Below are 18,335 nucleotides of genomic sequence, written 5' to 3' on the forward strand. Positions count from 1 at the left end.
TGTTGCTCAAGAATTAAGGGATATGCAAACAGCTGCAACAGAATCACTTAGAGACGAAATTAGTGCAGTCGGTAAACAATGCTCTGAAAAAGCAACACAGTTACGCGACGAGTTTAAATTAATGACAGCAGAACTTTCGCGCTCACTGGATGCAAAAGTAGACGCGAAATTCGACCAACAGAACAGTCAAATTGACGAACGTTTTAATCACCACCTACAAAACAGTGAAACGCGTTTCCGTAAATTTATACAGGAACAAAATAAAGTAAAACGACAAGTCATGGAAACAATTACTGCACAGAGACAGGAAGATAAACGTAAATTATTTACGAAAGCAAAAATATACGTAGACAACAATATTGCTACTGTATCAGACGAAATTAATACAATCAAACAGTTGAACACCGAATTGCGTGATGAAATTTCCGATCTTAAAACAAAAACAGACACACACACAGTAGACTTTCAGACAGTGACCGACAGACTGGAACAATTAGAACTAATTCAGGATCCCGAAGTCATCAAAGCTGACGTTAAAAAATTGAACGAAACCACACGTAAAATACAAAAACAGATTAATGCCTATGGCACTAAAAACGATGATCAGGTAAAAATACTGACTGAAAAATATGATGAATTGGCCAGCCGTATTGACGTTATTGAAAGTAATAATGACAGCTACTCAGACGATACTTCACCGGTTTCGTTTAATCAAACACCTGAATTCCAAAATCTACAGCAGACAATCAGTGAGATAGATTCGTCTAATAATACATTACGTAGAAAATTGTCAACTTTACAGCAAGAGGTAACAGAGATAAAAAATATTTCAGTTAGTAACACGTCACAGCATACGGCACATTCCGAACATTTCTCACACTCACACAGCCAGTATAATTTAGGTAATTTACAGAGAGTACGTGACTTAGATTCCGAACAGTCACAGACAAATAGATTCTTACAATCATGAACTTGTTCAGACATACAGAGACGATAATTTTTATTACAAACATTTTCTATCAGTGAGAAAATTTAAAGTATTTAAAAATGACAGAACACAGATTCACCCCTTGGATTGGATGCAACAATTTAGCTTTGCTTTTCCACCGACTTGGCCTGTAATGCACAAACTTGAATTTATCGTATTGGTCGAAGACGACACAGCGCGGAATCAAGGATCAATTAATTAGTTTACCGAATTATGAGAACTCGAATTTTTCCACTGTCACGCAATTTTTTGAAAACATGATCCAACAAAACCAGTACTTAAGTGAACCATACAGTGAATCTGCACTTATTCTATTATGCATTTCTAAATTACCACGATCATTAAGAGTGTCACTTTTAACGGGTCAGCAGAAAGAAAATATTTCGGCATTCAGAGATCTGTTACAGCTTTTGGAAGTGCAGCAATCGGATTATTCCTTCATAAACAAAAATTTTTCATATAATAACCAAGGTCAACAAACATACAGCAATTACGATCAGCCACGCAATTTCATTAGTAAAGGTAATAGACGCTTCAGGAACGACAACCATCAGAACTTTAATAACAGACAAAATTTTAATTATCAGTATCGTCAAAATTATCAGCAACAGGAACCACATTTTGGTAACAATAGACGTTTTTCCCAACAACAGCAACAAAACCAACCTTTTAGCATACCTAGCCAACAATGTAGTGTACAAGGTCAACCAAGCTTTAATGTTTCGCCGCGTACGCGTATAGCGTCGGCTCCAACAAATAGTAACGCACAGCAACAAGGGAATCAGTACGTACAGAAAACATTATTTCAATTCAGATCACACTGCACCGTATAGAAATGACTATCACGACAGATGTAAAAATAATGAGCACAATTTTCAGCGTACATTTAATAACAGTCGATCTTATCAGCAGCAAGAACATCAGCAACAACATATTGTCATGAATGAACCAGACAGTAGGTATCATCCAGAACGTAATACGTCTGGAAGAAATAATAGAACAGTACAAATAGTGGAAATGCCACTGCATCCTCCTGAAAATAATAACACGTCAGATAGAATTTGATTAGATACAGTACAGGTTACATCTTCCAGCAACGTAAGCAATACTTCAGATACACAGAATCTTGTTCACGAAAACGTTATTACTTTTGACGAAATCCGAGACATTCTTTTGCAGGAAAGACCGGTTATTCATAAAACCATTTCACACCCTGTCATCGAAGTTCAAATTGGATCATCGAAATTTTCAGCAGTATTCGATTCTGGATCACCTATGTCAGTTATAAATGAAGAAACTTTCAACGAGTGCAACAAAGAGAGTACCTATCCTACGTTACCATTAGGCAAAACGAAAGTAAAAGGAGCAGTATCTAGTAAAGGAGTAGATGTTAAATTACAGACGCATTTATCATTTTGTATTGCAGGTCATACATTTCACTCAAATTTTTGGATTGTTCCCTTATTGACAACGAATTTTCTGGTACAACACGACGCAATTATTGACTTTCAAAACTCCTATTTAATGTTAAAGGATGAAAATGTACAACTGGCTTTAGAATTTCAGCACTCTTTAATTGTAGAAGAACAAACAATTAATCGTACAGAGGTCATTTCCGCATCACGTAACATAGACTGTCATTGTTCACAGATACGTACGTACACAACTATAATACTCCAGACGAAGCCGACTATGACGTTATACAGATGATTTCTGATAAAGTTAAACAGAGCAGTGCAAATACAGACGACGAACGCACACAACTACGCAAAATTCTTTTACAGCAAGCTCCAGTTTTTGATAACGTTCCTGGTACTATGTCCGGTTTTATGTATGAATTTCATGTTAAACAGCACGACACATTTAAAGCCAAAAATTATCCCATTCCGTATATTCATAGAGAACAAGTTAAGAAAGAATTGCAAGCTATGCTTGACCAAGGAATTGTTGAACCGGCAGTTAGTCCGTACATAAACCCGCTCCATATTGTTAAGAAAAAAGATGGTTCACTTCGCCTCGTACTTGATTCGCGTCACATCAATGACATTATTATTAATGAAACAGATCGCCTACAGACACTAGAAGAACTTCTACAAAAATTTCATGGTACTGCAATTTATTCCACATTAGATTTGAAATCGGGATTTTGGCAAATTCAGCTCCATCCGAACTGCAGAAAGTACACAGCATTTCTCTGTTTTGGTGACTGTTATCAATTTTGTAAATTACCGTTTGGTTTAACTATTTCTCCAGCAGCTTTTATTCGCGGTTTGAATACAAGACTTCTGACAGAACTTAAAAGACAGAATCACAACGTACGTAGACGACATTCTTATTGCAGAAGCTAACTGGTCTGAACACAATCTGATTCTTGAACGACTGTTACCAAACTTTTCGTGCACAAGGACTCACAGTTAATCTCAGTAAATCGCACTTTGGTAAAACTTCTATAAAATTTCTTGGACATGTAATTTCAGCAGAGGGCATTACGCCTGACCCGGAAAAACTTCAAGCTTTACGCGACACTACTGTTCCTATGACGAAGAAACAACTACGCAGTTTTTTGGGTTTAATTAACTTTTTTCGTAAATTTATTCATTACTCTGCTTTAGACACCCCTAGATTATGTCAATTGACAGGTAAAAACACTATTTGGTCTTGGGATAGGCAAGCACATTCTGAATTTGTGAACCTGAAACAAGCTTTGTTGAATGCACCACTTTTATCACACCCACATCCTACCAGAAATTTTTCCATTGCCACCGACAGTTCTAGCACCGCTTTAGGCGTACATATTTTTCAGGAAATTGAAGATGGTTCTACAGTAATTAAAAACATCGCCTTTGTCAGTCGCATTCTGTCACCTGCTGAACGAAATTACTCTGTTAGAAAACTTGAAACATTATGTGCTGTTGGGCTTTTACCAGATTTAGGCATTTTCTTTATGGAAGACACACTACCGTTTACACAGATCATAGAGCGATACAATTTTTACTTTCGGCTAAATTTACACACGACAGATTAAGTAAATGGAAACTTTATTTGCAGGAATTTAATTTTACGATTGTTCACATTCCCGGCACACAAAATATTGTAGCAGAGGCACTATCCCGTTCTCTTAGCAACAATCAGCAAGACATCGCAACCAACTTCTGCAAAGCAAATTTCAGCGGCATGTACATTCAACAAGTTGCATTTGAAAATTTCATTTCGTCGTCATTACAAGACATAGCACAAGAGCAGAGTAAAGACAACGTGTGGTCAGAAATTAAACACCTTTGGCAAGATAGGAATAATGTTACCATTAGAAAACATTACACTGTACGCAATGACATTGTTTCGCCGCTCTCATCCTGACAGCAACAATTGGTTATAATGCATTCCTGATGAACTTCTTAACAAATTAATCTGGTATACTCATTTAAGTTACGCACACTACGGAGCCAGAAAATGTTTTCTTATACTGAGACAGAACTGTTATTTTACCAACATGGAGAAACGTATACAACGAGTTTTAGCGTCATGTAAAATCTGCCAGAAAGCTAAATCAGACACGACTTCACATGTTCCTCCATTACATCCCATTGTACCTGTTAAATTGAGACATATGGCTGCTGTAGACATTTTTGGTCCGATTCCCAGAACTAATAGAGGTTTTTGCTACATCTCTGTCGCTGTTGAACTCACACCAAAATTTGTTACCTTCACTCCGTTACGCAAAGCTACTGCTAAAACTGTTTCGAAAGCATTTGTAAAACATTTTCTATTTCATGTAGGGCATGTGTTGAAAGTAATTTCCGACAATGGACCACAGTTTCGATCTGGTATTTGGACACGTATGTTACGAGCTAGAAACATTTCTCCAATCTATATATCCAGGTACCATGCTTCTTCGAACCCTTGTGAACGATTAATGAAAGAAATTGGTAAACTGTGTAGAATATACTGCCATAAAAGAGATATTGATTGGGACACACACATACTTTCATTCCAAGATGTAATTAATTCCATACCAAATGAATCTACTATGCTATCTCCGTTTGTTATACTGAAAAATGTTGAACCACCTAACAAAATTAAAGAATTTGTAACCTTTCCTACATCTCGTCGACTACGACACCATGAAATAATGGACATTGCGCTGAACAACAATAAACGTGCCGCAGAGCACCGGAGAAGACAGCAAAAACAGGTTTGTACACGCCGTGACTTTCACATTGGACAGAAGATATTAGTACGTACACACTATTTATCCAACAAAGGAAAAACTAGATGCAGTAAATTTGAGCTTCTATACGCAGGTCCATATCGGATTCGCAGCATTCCTCACCCCAATGTAGTACACGTCGAAACTTTGAGAGCCAGAAAAATCAAAGGGAACCACCACATCTCCAACATCAAACCTTTTATTGAATGAACATACTTTATGATTTATCACACTGTAATGCCATTTGCTGATTTTTTATGACCACTTATGCAATTATATTCACATGAACACTTACTGATGATTATCGTATTTTTTCTTGGCAAGTGCCCGACAAGGTAAGGTTAGCTGGTCGCTCTTCTTGTCATTACACATCAGACCGTGCATATTTTTCCAGATGAACTTACACATTTTATGACCACTTATGCAATTATATTTATGTAACTACTTACTGATGATTATCGTATTTTTTCTTGGCAAGTGCCCAGTAAGGTAAGGTTAGCAGGTCGCTCTTCTTATCGTTACACATCAGACCGTGCATATTTTCCATTTATCATGTATGTATGATTGTTTTCCTGTTTTGTTTGTATGCACTATGAAATATTTAAGAGATAACGAACACCAGTTGACTTTAACATTTTGCCTTATGATATCTCAACATCGTGACTATTTTACATTTTTTTGCTGCCACATTGTGATACACTGTGTACATTTTTGCCTCTGAACACTGTCTATGTTTTTGACATGTTACGTTTTCTGTCATGCTATGCTGTATGCTCAATTACATCACTAGAAACCAGTTTTTATTTAATGGATGTATGAATTAAATGCAAGACATTAATCTTTGTTCATCATTTTAAGAAAGAAATAACGTGTAAAAGAAATAAATTAAACAGAAATGGGAATTTCACCTTCGGAATGAACGAAAGAAAATGCAATACCTCGTGATGAAGAGTAAATGGATCAGAATTAACAAGCATTAACCAGAATATACTATACACATCGTATGATGGCAGTCTTAACTAATTTTTTCTTTCAGAATACGAGGTGATTGATGCAGCCTGTCAGACAGAACTACCCATCTTAGTTTTAGTGATGAAATATGCTAGAAATAAGGAACTCTATACTATGAATAGTTGTATAATGAATAATGAAGTGACTTTTTTGAAGATGATAATGAATGATGACGAATAGTGATGAAGAGTATGCTACTATGGATAATGAAGTTTTTCTTTATAGGTGATGATAATAATGGAGTTATGATAATATGGATAATGACGTTTTTTTCTTTACAGATGAGGATAATGATAAAGTTTACGTATAAATGCTATGTAGTTATTTAAGTATTTGTTGCAGTTCGTTTTGACAGTATGTCTTATATCGCATGGTATGATGACTGAAGGATTTGGAAAGGACAGCTAGAGAACATATATTTTTTATACACATTTCACTACCTGTTAATTCGAAGTTCACTACTTTTCAGCATAATATGCGTTTCTTCTTTCAGCTCAGTAATCCATTTTGTATTTTTCTAGGAGAAGCTATTCATGAAATTAATGTGCTATAAGCAGTTGTTCATTAAACCTATGTCATTTATGAATGTGATCACTCTACTTGTTTCATAACTGTGCTACAGCTGACTCATGACGAATGATGTTACACATCTTCATTTGCAGCAATAACTCAAAAGCAAATATTGTTATGCCCCATTAATTAATTATCCATCCCAACGCAATGCATTGCTAGCACAAAAAAATTGAATAATGGTTACAGTATGTTACATTTTCAATATGTTCTATGTCATTGGAATGATCAGCTCTGAGGAATATGTCATTTGAATGATGAATTCTGAGTAATACTGATTGGTGTATTCTAACCACAGACCCTGAGTAATAGTTACAGTATGTTACATTTTCACTATGTCCTATGTCACTCGAATGATGAGTTCTGCGTAATGTTTTCTGACCACAGACCTTGAGTAATAGTTACAGTATGTTACATTTTCACTATGTTGTATGTCACTTGAATGATGAAAAGTGTTTTGTACTATTCAATACTTGCTGACCAATGAGTGCCAATAAGTATTTCAAATATGTTGTATGTCACTTGAATGATGAAAAAATGTTTTGTACTATTCAATACTTGCTGTATGTTTTGTAACTGACCAATGAGTGCCAATAATTATTTCAAATATGTTGTATGTCACTTGAATGATGAAAAAATGTTTTATACTATTCAATACTTGCTATATGTTTTGTAACTGACCAGTGAGTGCCAATAATTACTTTAAATATGTCATATGTCACTTGAATGATGAAAAGTGTTTTGTACTATTCAGTACTTGCTGACCAATGAGTGCCAATAATTATTTCAAATATGTTGTATGTCACTTGAATGATGAAAAATGTTTTGTACTATTCAATACTTGCTACATGTTTTGTAACTGGACAATGAGTGCCAATGATTACTATAACTAAGTGAATTACGTTAATACTATGCCATTCATTAGCTCCTGTTTTGAATGATGACTTCTGATGGTTTGTAACTGGCCAATGAGTGCCAATGTACTCTGTAAACAGATAATTTATGAACATTATTCTGTAATACTACATACATGGTACAGAAATGTTCCGTAACTGGGCGATGAGTGCCACCAATTACTCAAATCAGTTGTTAGACTAGTGTAATTCTCAATGAAGACTAGTTTGTGACTTAATGTTCTTCACCTTCTTACCTAATTACCAGAAATTACTGCAATATCCGTTTGTCCCGTCTATCCTCATGATCATGGAGCACTATATTTGGTTTTTGCACTAATTCTACGTTGGTGTACTTTACAAGAACGTGGTGTTGACACGACATGCTGTCCACCACCTTGAGCAATGGAGATGTTATTATGGTCCCACTGTTTGGTGTACCTAGTGTACTACCAAAATGATGGCATGGAATATTATTACGACATTTCAGTGTCTTGGCTACACTGATTAATACTTCAAGGAAAAGAACTTCAGATTGTCTCACTTGGTGTTGTGCATCTATAGAAAGATATGGACTTTCAGTGCAGCTGTGTGCAACCTGAAGTGCTACAACCATGATGCAATCCATCCCATTCCTTTCCTAGTTCTTGTAAAATGGTAAACACTTATACAATGTGTTTAAATTCTTGTAAAATGATAAAGACTTATACAGTGCGTGTGCACTTCATTTCATTTGTTAACAAGATCAGTTGCCCTAAATATGATAAAAACTTATACAATGCGTGTGCACTTTATTTTACTCCATGATACGTAAAAATGCTAAAGACTTATACAGTGCATGTGCACTTTATTTCACATCTTGATATGTTTATTTGTTGTAAAAATACTAAAGAGTTTTACAGTGCATGTGCACTTTATGCCATTTATACTCATTACGTATACATTTTGTGCTTCCCAGATATGTTCTGTACTACAATGCGTGTGCACTTTCATCATTTTGTTAACATGATTTGTATTCATTGTATAACCATTTTTGTAATTTGCTGATATGTTCTGAACTACAGTGCGTGTGCACTTTTGTCATTTGTCAGTATGATTTGTACACATTCTGTTTATTTGTTGTAAAAATGATAAAGAGTTTTACAGTGCGTGTGCACTTTTGCCATTTGTTTTTTACTCATTGTGAATACATTTTGTCATTGCCTGATACATTCTGTACTCAGTGCATGTGCACTATATTTTATTTCATGTTCTGTACTTATATATATGTATATATTCTGTGATTGTTAAGTTAGTTAATTAAGAAAAATTTGTTGCTCATGGCAAGTCCAATTGACTCACCATCACAACCAAATTTTTGCCCCCCCCCCCCCCCCCCCCAGTGGAGGGTTATGTAAGACGTATCCTTCGCCGGCGAAGCATGACAGAATCTCTGACCAGAGAGTAGTTTATAGTTAGTTGTTGCTTGTCGCTAGTCTGCGCTTGTCTGCGCGAGTCGACAGTAATAGTCGAATAGTAGTCGGCATGCGTCGGCTATGTGCTCTGCTCGTGACTCTGGTCAGGACTCTGGAGGATGAGTATTGTTGTAGAAGGTAAAGAAGCAGCCTTGTGCATATTTAATAATGTATGTTAATTGTAATTTAATTTGTTCCAAAAAATGCCCCAATAATAATTTTTATAATATGAAGTAACTCCCTTAAAGAAAAGCATTCATTTCAATTTAAAGAATACTTCCAATGCATGATCATTCCTTCCAAGAATAAAAAAAATATATACGCCAGCATTGCACGAAGCTGTGTCGAAAAATATCTAATTAAGAGCAAATATAATTGCAGTTTTTATTGAGGTAAGAATTTTTGCTTTTTTTATTCAGAATACAGGGCCGAAGGTCAGCGGTGCTGTCCTCATAAAATTTATCAGGTTACTAAACATTTTTATATTTCTGTTTCGAACTTGACATTAAATGAGAAAAGAATTTTGTGGGAATATTAAATGTGAATGCATTTCTGCACACAGACTATAAATCGGAGCCAGTTTTGTTCAGAGGTTACAATATTAGAAAAATTCATTTAATTATTATTCTTTGGGCAGGTTATACTTGGCTCATTAACATTTTAATTTTTTTAATTTTTGTGCCGAGGCTACACTTGGCTCACATTTTCATTTTTCAATTATTTTGTGGGGAGGTTACACTTGGCTCATTTTCATTTTCATTGACATTTTTGTGGGGAGGTTACAGTTTGGACACAATCTGAATGCAGGAGTGTGTAGAGCTGGATTTCATATCAAACTCAATTTTGTCTGGCATTGGACATATTTCTTTTTGAAAGTTACTCTGCACACACACACACACACACACACACACACACACACATACACACCCACCCACACACACAGACACAGACACACAGACAGACACACACACACACACACACACACACACACACACACACACACACACACACATATATATATATATATATATATATATATATATATATATATATATATATATATATATATATATGTTGTTGTTGTTGTTGTGGTCTTCAGTCCTGAGACTGGTTTGATGCAGCTCTCCATGCTACTCTATCCTGTGCAAGCTTTTTCATCTCCCAGTACCTACTGCAACCTACATCCTTCTGAATCTGCTTAGTGTATTCATCTCTTGGTCTCCCTCTACGATTTTTACCCTCCATGCTGCCCTCCAATACTAAATTGGTGATCCCTTGATGCCTCAGAACGTGTCCTACCAACCGATCCCTTCTTCTGGTCAAGTTGTGCCACAAACTTCTCTTCTCCCCAATCCTATTCAACACTTCCTCATTAGTTATGTGATCTACCCATCTAATCTTCAGCATTCTTCTGTAGCACCGCATTTTGAAAGCTTCTATTCTCTTCTTGTCCAAACTATTTATCGTTCATGTTTCACTTCCATACATGGCTACACTCCATACGAATACTTTCAGAAATGACTTCCTGACACTTAAATCAATACTGGATGTTAACAAATTTCTCTTCTTCAGAAACGCTTTCCTTGCCATTGCCAGCCTACATTTTATATCCTCTCTACTTCGACCATCATCAGTTATTTTGCTCCCCAAATAGCAAAACTCCTTTACTACTTTAAGTGCCTCATTTCCTAATCTAATTCCCTCAGCATCACCCGACTTAATTAGACTACATTCCATTATCCTTGTTTTGCTTTTGTTGATGTTCATCTTATATCCTCCTTTCAAGACACTGTCCATTCCATTCAACTGCTCTTCCAAGTCCTTTGCAGTCTCTGACAGAATTACAATGTCATCGGCGAACCTCAAAGTTTTTATTTCTTCTCCATGTATTTTAATACCTACTCCGAATTTTTCTTTTGTTTCCTTTACTGCTTGCTCAATATACAGATTGAACAACTTCGGGGAGAGGCTACAACCCTGTCTTACTCCCTTCCCAACCCCTGCTTCCCTTTCATGTCCCTCGACTCTTATAACTGCCATCTGATTTCTGTACAAATTGTAAATAGCCTTTTGCTCCCTGTATTTTACCCCTGCCACCTTTAGAATTTGAAAGAGAGTATTCCAGTCAACATTGTCAAAAGATTTCTCTTTGTCTACAAATGCTAGAAACGTAGGTTTGCCTTTTCTTAATCTTTCTTCTAAGATAAGTCGTAAGGTCAGTATTGCCTCACGTGTTCCAGTGTTTCTACGGAATCCAAACTGATCTTCCCCGAGGTTGGCTTCTACTAGTTTTTCCATTCGTCTGTAAAGAATTCGTGTTAGTATTTTGCAGCTGTGACTTATTAAGCTGATAGTTCGGTAATTTTCACATCTGTCAACACCTGCTTTCTTTGGGATTGGAATTATTATATTCTTCTTGAAGTCTGAGGGTATTTCGCCTGTTTCATACATCTTGCTCACCAGATGGTAGAGTTTTGTCAGGACTGGCTCTCCCACGGCCGTCAGTAGTTCCAATGGAATATTGTCTACTCCGGGGGCCTTGTTTCGACTCAGGTCTTTCAGTGCTCTGTCAAACTCTTCACACAGTATCATATCTCCCATTTCATCTTCATCTACATCCTCTTCCATTTCCATAATATTGTCCTCAAGTACATTACCCTTGTATAGACCCTCTATATACTCCTTCCACCTTTCTGCTTTCCCTTCTTTGCTTAGAACTGGGTTTCCATCTAAGCTCTTGATATTCATACAAGTCGTTCTCTTATCTCCAAAGGTCACTTTAATTTTCCTGTAGGCGGTATCTATCTTACCCCTAGTGAGATAGGCCTCTACATCCTTACATTTGTCCTCTAGCCATCCCTGCTTAGCCATTTTGCACTTCCTGTCGATCTCATTTTTGAGACGTTTGTATTCCTTTTTGCTTGTTTCACTTACTGCATTTTTATATTTTCTTTTTTCATCAATTAAATTCAATATTTCTTCTGTTACCCAAGGATTTCTACTAGCCCTCGTCTTTTTACCTACTTGATCCTCTGCTGCCTTCACTACTTCATCCCTCAAAGCTACCCATTCTTCTTCTACTGTATTTATTTCCCCCATTCCTGTCAATTGCTCCCTTATGCTCTCCCTGAACCTCTGGTTCTTTTAGTTTATCCAGGTCCCAGCTCCTTAAATTCCCACCTTTTTGCAGTTTCTTCAGTTTTATATATATATATATATATATATATATATATATATATATATATATATATATATATATATAGCTGTGTGTGTGTGTACTTAGTTTTCTCATTTCAAACAGTGTTTAAACCTCACAAAAATGTAAAATGTAAAGGTAAATGCATGGATAGCTACACTTACAAGCTTCTTAAGAACTTATAATACTTATTCTAATTAAAAAAATCAAAAGGATGTTTACCATTCTTACAGCATCATGCTAATTGTAGTTTTCAACATCATCATTTACTTTTTTGTGTTTTAAGGTTATGTGGCTACTTGGAGTAATGTTTACCCACTGCCAGTAGACTCCCACTTCATCTCAGTTTTGTTTTGTGTATTCATTATGCAGCTACATTTTCTGTTGCTTATTATATTTATGAACTGTTCCATTTTTGTACATTTGCCTCCCTTCAATGGCATTATTTTCTTAATGAAACGTGTAATTTCCAGAATATATATGATCAAACTAGCTACAGAATTTTCGAGTTCTTAAATAGCGACTCAGTGATCTAAGAGGTACATTTCCTATGATCTTTATAATTCTTTTTTTTCTTGGACAATAAAGCAACTTCTCCTAGAAGGTGAGCTACCATAAAAGACGTTATCATACCTCAGCTGTGAATCCACCTGTGAAAAGTATACATTTTTCTTCTTTTGTTGTGTCATGTAGCCAATAAGAGCTTTTGTACAGTAGTAGATGGTGCCCAATTTGTTATTGGTTAAGCTTAGATAGTTGTGTCACTTTACATTTTTTGTGTCCATATTACAAAAAATTTAACGCTTTTTGCACCTTCTAACTGTTTACCCAATAGCATTATGATAGTGCTTAAAGGCGATGCCCTTTTCCCTGAACATACATGCATTGTTACTGTATTTTCTGCATTAATGTTTTTGGAGAACCAATCAGTGATGTGTAACATGCATACTTCGATTTCATTCTCCAGTTCATATGAAGTCTTCCCCCCTATCAGAATGTTGGTGTCATTTGTAAGTTTGATACATGTTTGAGATGCTCTTGCAGTCTTCGTTATTAATAAAAAGCAGGAACAGGACTGGACCTAGGATGTAATGTTCAGGTACATCATACTTAATATTATTTCCCTGGTCAGTACATGTGCATATTCTTTGCCTCTTGTTAATTAAGTTTCACTAGTTGTTGTCTGTTCTACAGATACCAGTAAACATCTCATTCTTTAAAGAGTTGAAATCCCATGTACAAAATAGCTCCAAACACCTGATTACTTTAAAAAATTTGTCATTGTGATAATATCTGTATTTAATCACGTACATGAGAAAAAGTTGGAAATTATGCTTTATGTATGTTGGAAGTGGCAAAATGCTCTCATTATGAAACAATGGACGAATATAGACTGGGTAACCTGCGTTCCATTTTAAGCAAAAGCAATTTTTCATTCGTCTGAATGTTTATGACATCATTTCTCCTGAACTACATGTCATACAATAATATAACTTTGCAGGTACATTCAGTGGTAGATGTGGATGATGTCTGCAAACTGTGTTATGAATAAATGTGGTAATAAAAAAGTAGTCAATTAAAACATCATTCTAATCTTGATGTTTAGCTGAGTGAACAGCAAAAATGAAGCGAATAATAAATTGTTTTCTTTCATTAATTTGTGGGAGATGTTACTGAGAAAAAGTTTTGTAAAGGGTCGAAATCATGTGAAAATTTTCATGGATGTCGCTAAGTGCTCTCATTCTCAAATATTGATTGAATAAAATCTGGATATTTGTGCACCATTAGTTATGCTGTCTCAAGGCAAACACACATTTTCTTACAATAATACTTGTCTTATTGTGTTATAATTTTACCATAAGGTTATGCCGCTAATGAGTAGATTACGACAGCATTTCAAATTTTGAATGGAGTCAGTAATTGCATGAAATATTGAAAATCTAAATTTTTCTGCTGTTCCGACAGTATCATGGTAAAAATCAGTTAAATCAATTAAATTTAAAACTGGCTCTGCCTCTGTTCATGCAGGGGCAGATTTTGTTACCTAAAATGCATCTCCTCTTTTCATTGCTGTATTTATCATTTGAATATCTTTGATGAAATTCAAACTATGGCCAAAACTATGTAAACATCACATCATACAATAAAAATGTTAATAAAAACAATAAACTTACAATCTAAATACTGTATGTAGTTACTAGTATGTGCTGCTAACACGTGCTGCCATGCTGTCAGTGTATCTGTCTTTGTATGTAAGTTGGGCTGAATTTGATTAATTTTCAATGAAACAGATTCTCTCATCTTAGTTATTGGAGTGAGCCATCTCTTGTTATCGATTCTTCACCTAAGTGCATGGTTTGACCATGTGGGCATGGTAGTCGGGTGTTGATGTGCTCTGGCAGCGACTGGGAGGAAGCTAAAAGTTAAACTGTGTTGAGAGGAGAAGCTGAGTTGGCAGTTAGTATGGAGGGCAAGTTGTGGTTGAGAGAGGAGAGAGAGAAAGGGGAGCTGCTTGATTGCCATTAGTAGAGAAAGATGACTTGTGTGGTTAGCACCTTATGTCACTGAATGACTGCTGTTGATTTTAATAAGATTGCCACATGTGGAGACAAAACCACATGTTTATGTGATCATGATTTTTTTCTGTTTCTAATTATGTGTATTTTCGCCTCCTTACTTACAGCCACAGTGGCCTTATCTGTAATATAATTACAACATTTTGAATAGACCGTTAGTTATATTTTGCGATGAGTAAAGGAAGTGATTGGTCCATTAGCCTATTCCTGAGCAGTGACATCAAGTGATTTGTCATGCTGTTCAACTTCTGCTTGTCATATGCTACCATTTACACATTATATTTTACGAATTTGTTTGTTGAAGTGTTTTTTCTAAACTCATGGATTAGTCTCTTGCAGGCTATTTTGTGTACCAGGAAGCAGATGATATATTCGTTAATCTGTTTCTCCTGCTCAGAAGCTTAAAATAAGTGACATTGGTCTCACCTCATGTGAAACTTTTATCGTATGTAACACTTAATATAACAGATTTAGTGCTGTACACATAAAATTACTGCAAGTTTATAAACCTTGGCATTCATGTGGCGGTGCAGAAAGCCAGGATAGTATCAAATCGGGTCATTTATGTGTTTTTAAGTTCAGGTTTAAAATTATATTGGTATTTTTAAATGATTGTTAATTTGTACTGTACTGGGTCAAGTAGTCTAACATGGGGTTATATCTAACGTTTTATTCCATTAGCCATAGTGTGGACGTAGGCCTTGTTATTGATTATAATTTTATTCTTGAGTGTTCATTTAAGCACATATTGCTTCTCAGGTTTCAGTTCGAATTTGTGATCGGTTATACGTCAGTGAGTCAGGATGGCCATAAGTGCTGAATCCTACAATAAATTGTCTAGTCGGTTCTTGTTTGTTACACCTGATCTTCTAAGCTGTCTTCAACTTTGTTATTTCGATGTTCTGATCTGTGGTTTGTATGCCAGTGAGCCTCCTCGCGATTACATTAGTCCTAGCCCAGAATGATGCCATTTCCAGCTTTGTCATTACCAACTTTGTCTACACATTTTTTTTCCTTTTTGGTCTTTCGTAACTGGTTGGACAGAATTTGACTTCTACATGGAGGAGTTGTGCCTATGCTAGACGTTATGTGGTCATGTCTTTGGTTGTGTAACTTGGGACTAAGCCATGCCATATCATCTAACAGTTCCGGGGTAGAAGTTAACTTACTTACTGGATCTTTTTCAGATATTTTGGCATCAGCCACTGGAGTCCATCGCCCCACGAGACCGCTAGTCCTAATGTATCAAGAAATCAATTAATATCTTGGCGAATAGTTTGATATACCTGTACTGCGACCACTGTTTACCTTGTTCTTCTTGTATGTTAAAATTCCCATTCTGGGAGGTATATTGGCGATCTTATTATTCTGTTCATTAAGGGCAATGTAATATTTGCATACTGCTGAGTGTTTATATACCGAAAGTTGTTTCTCCTTGCTGCTTATACTGTCATAAGTTTGGACCTTGCTTTGTTCTGTAATGGGGTTGGAGCCTTAAGGTCTGCTCTTTATGATAAAATTCTGTTCCGGGTTCTTACCAAAGATTAAATTAATATTATAATGATAGTTAACTAATTCGGTTTGTTTTCATTGAGATTTAAGTGCCTTCCATGTTAGGTGATTGTTTCTTAGCTTATGGCACACAAAACCTCTGCTCATATTTATTATTACTACTATCAACGTCAATTCTCCATTAAGAACAGCGACAAAACACAATCAGTCTTCATAGCATTTTCTCTGTCTCTTTTTTTTCTTCCCAAAAACCTCTCATATATTCACTGTGTTCTTTCTTTCTGTCTTCTGTCCACTCCTTTCTTGTTTTCTTCTTTTTGGGTGTTTTCTGAAATTTTTGTTGTCTGATTCTTTTCTCTTTATTTTTCCCTGTCTGCATTGCCTTCTATGGAGATGTTCAATTTATTGAGGTCTTCTATGGTTTCTTTTGCCCAGTTGGTTTTCATTGTATTAGTTATCACTATGTTAAAAATTTTCTTGACCAATCTATTTTCATTCAGTCTAGGCATGTGTCCATAGAACTTTGCTCTTCTTTTCCTTGTGTTATTTGCAATCATCTCTGTCTGTTCATACACTTCTTTTGTCAGTTTCTTTATACAGTTCTCTCTGAAATGGCCCATAGATCTTCCTGAGTATTTTCTCTCTTGTTTTTCTGTCTCCTTGATCTTCATTATTCTCTTGACTACTGTTGTTTCTGAGGCATACAAGGCCTCTGGTAAGACAACAAGTTCTCTCTCTGAAATGGCCCATAGATCTTCCTGAGTATTTTCTCTCTTGTTTTTGTGTCTCCTTGATTTTCGTTATTTTCTTGACTACTGTTGTTTCTGAGGCATACAATGCCTTTGGTAAGACAACATACTGCATGTCTTAATTCGGCGCTGACGGAAATGCTTCTTTTTTGTAATGATTCCATATCAGTTTGTATGCTTTGCTAGTTTTGTGATCCTCTCTTCATTGGATGTCGCGTTCAGTCCTATTTTCTGTATAATCTCTCTTAGGTAGTTGAAACTTTCTACTTTGCTACGAGTGAGTGTATGTCTGTGGATTTTGTGTCCATGTATAGCGATTTCTCATTCTAGATTCGTAGCCCTGTTCTGGCTGAGATTTCATGTAGTATATCTAGAGCTTCCTTGATTTCTTTTCTATTATTTGTTATGATGGCTATATCAATGGCAAAAGCCAGACATTTTGTGTTGACATTTCTGTCTTTGTGTCTTCCTGTCTTTACTCCATTGACTCTTTTCTCGCATGTCCTGATTATTTTCTCCAAAACCGAGCGAAATAGAATGGGTGATAGATCATTTCCCTTTCTCACTCCTGTCTTGATTTCAAATGTTTCTGAGATCTCTCCCGTAATCTTCACTTTGAATATTGTATTCGTTAATGTTCCCTGGAGTAGCTATTTTTTTTGTCCACCTTCATTTCTTCCACTCTGTTGAAGTGTGTTTCTCAATCTATGGAGCTGTAGGCCTTCTTGAAGTCGACGATTGTTATTGTGGTGTTCCTGGAATTTCTTGTTGTCGATATTGTTCTCAGGCACCAGATCTGTTCACTGTGTGATCTTCCCATTCTGGTCCCTCCTTGGTATTCTCCTATCTGTGGATCTATTTGAGGCTCTGCCCGATTTTTGTATATCACAAGCAGAAGTGAAATTCCTCTACAGTTATAGGGTCTGTTTTGTCTTCTTTCTTATGTAGGGGGCGTATTATCATTGACTTCCATTCTTCTGGTACATTTTCTGTTTCCCAGATGTTTTTTGATGATTCTGTGTACTTTGTAAGTTATGTGCTTGTGGTCTAATTTCCAGGTATCTGCAATCAGTCCAACTTCTCCAGGTGCTCTGTTATTTTTCAGTGATTTTATTATTTTCACTAACTACTCATGTGTTGGCGGTTTGGAATCAAGATTGGTTCAGGCTTCTCGAACTG

This window comes from Schistocerca piceifrons, chromosome 2, assembly GCF_021461385.2.
Source record: "Schistocerca piceifrons isolate TAMUIC-IGC-003096 chromosome 2, iqSchPice1.1, whole genome shotgun sequence".
Classification (NCBI taxonomy): domain Eukaryota; kingdom Metazoa; phylum Arthropoda; class Insecta; order Orthoptera; family Acrididae; genus Schistocerca; species Schistocerca piceifrons.